The sequence below is a fragment of the Neopelma chrysocephalum genome, unplaced genomic scaffold (assembly GCF_003984885.1).
Source record: "Neopelma chrysocephalum unplaced genomic scaffold, ASM398488v2 Primary Assembly neopelma1_94577, whole genome shotgun sequence".
Lineage (NCBI taxonomy): Eukaryota > Metazoa > Chordata > Aves > Passeriformes > Pipridae > Neopelma > Neopelma chrysocephalum.
In genome coordinates, this window is record NW_020923283.1 from 3,987 (window position 1) to 6,078 (window position 2,092).

Here is a 2,092-nt window from a genome sequence, read left to right on the forward strand (position 1 = left end):
AGACCCCCTTGGGGACACCGAGACTCCTGGGACATCGACCCCTCCCTCTGGATCATCCCCGTGGGATTGGGAACAGCCGGAGCTTCTCCCGGAGCCGTGAACGGGACGGAGGATTTGGGGGATTTGGGGGGCTCTGGGACCCCCCCTTGGGGACACCGAGACCCCCCTGGGGACACTGAGACCCCTTTGGGGACACTGAGACCCCCTTGGGGACAAGGAAACCCCCCTGAGGACACCGAGACCCCCCTGAGGACCCCAAGAATCCCGGGATTGTCCCCATGGGATCGGGAGCCGGATGGGACCGAGGGCGTCCCTTGGATCCATCCTGAGGACTTTTTGGGACCGGGGGGGTCTCCAGATGGGACTGAGGAGCTCCCACAGGGACCTGGGGGGGTCCATATGGGATTGGGGGGACCAGGAGTGTCCATATGGGATTTTGGGGTGTCCCTGTAAGTCTGGGATGCTCCATATGGGACCACAAGCTCTGTAGGGGACCAGGACCCTCCATATGGGATTGGGGGGATCAGGACCCTCCATATGGGACTGGGGGTGTCCCTGTGGGGCCAGGACCCTCCCTATGGGACCACAAGCTCTGTAGGGGACCAGGAGTGTCCATATGGGATCGGGGGGACCAGGACCCTTCATATGGGATTGGGGGTGTCCCTGTGGGTCTGGGACCCTCCCTATGGGACCACAAGCTCTATAGGGGACCAGGAGTGTCTATATGGGATCGGGGGGACCACAAGTGTCCATATGGGATCAGGGGTGTCCCTGTGGGTCCGGGACCCTCCCTTTGGGACCACAAACTCTATAGGGGACCAGGAGTGTCCATATGGGATTGGGGGGACCAGGAGTGTCCATATGGGATTGGGGGTGTCCATACAGAGCTGGGACCACCCCCTTTGGGGCCAGGACCCCCCATATGGGACCAAGACACTCCATATAGGATCAAGACCCTCCATATGGGAGCAGGAGCTTCCATAGGGGACCGAGAGGATCCAGACAGAGCCGGGACCATCCCTGTGGGGCCAGGAGGCTCCATATAGGGCTGGGACCATCCCTGTGGGGCCAGGAGGCTCCATATAGGGCCGAGGGAGCCCTGTGGGGCCCAGGACTGTCCCTGTGGGGCCAAGGGATCCTTGTAGGGCCTGGGACTGTCCCTGTGGGGCCAAAGGGTTTCTATAGGGCCCAGAATCCCCCCTGTGGGGCCAAGGGATCCTTGTAGGGCCCAGGACCATCCCTGTAGGGCCAAGGGGTCCCTATAGGGCCCAGAACTCCTCCTATGGGGCCAAGGGGTCTCTATGGGGCCAAATGGTCCCTGTAGGGCCCAGGAATGTCCCTGTGGGGCCAAGGGGTCTCTATGGGGCCAAATGGTCCCTGTAGGGCCCAGGACTGTCCCTGTGGGGCCAAGGGGTCCCTATGGGGCCCAGAACCCACCCTATGGGGCCAAGGGGATTTACAGGGCCCAGGACCCTCCCTATGGGACCAAATGGTCCCTATAGGGCCCAGGACCCTCCCTATGGGGCCGAGGGGATTTACAGGGCCCAGGACCCTCCCTATGGGGCCAAACGGTCCCTATAGGGCCCAGAACCCACCCTATGGGGCCAAATGGTCCCTATAGGGCCCAGAACCCCCCTTATGGGACCAAATGGTCCCTATAGGGCCCAAGACCCTCCCTATGTGGCCGAGGGGTCCCAAACCCCCCCCTATGGGGCCGAGGGGCTCCCTATAGGTCCCAGCCCCATCCCTATAGATCCCAAAGCCCCCCCACCCCCTCTGGAAGCAGCTGGAATTTTTTGGGAGAGGGGGGGCAGAACCACAAAGGCAATAAGGGGGGGTTTGGGGTCCACCCCTTTCCCCCCCCACCTTCCCCTACAACCCCTCCCCTTCATTACCAGGGGTCTAAACCTCTTAATAATTAATAATAATAATGAATGCCGAATAATTAATTAATAATAATAATAAGGATCTTCCAGGCGTGGGAAAAGTTAAAAAAACAACAAAAAAAAGGCACTTTTTACCCCCCCCCCCCAAAAAAACCCCACAAAAAATTTTTTTAAACACCGGCGCCGGAAGGGGGGGAAAAAAACCC

General features: G+C 60.0%; 1 long non-coding RNA gene across 1 annotated transcript; it reads left to right on the forward strand.

Moving 5' to 3' along the window:
* The first annotated feature begins 6 nt into the window (after positions 1 to 6).
* On the forward strand, positions 7 to 1,043 carry LOC113980539. The gene is made up of 3 exons (XR_003538155.1): positions 7 to 441; positions 491 to 657; positions 815 to 1,043. It is a non-coding gene; the product is annotated as an uncharacterized LOC113980539 (long non-coding RNA).
* The last annotated feature ends 1,049 nt before the right edge of the window (positions 1,044 to 2,092 follow it).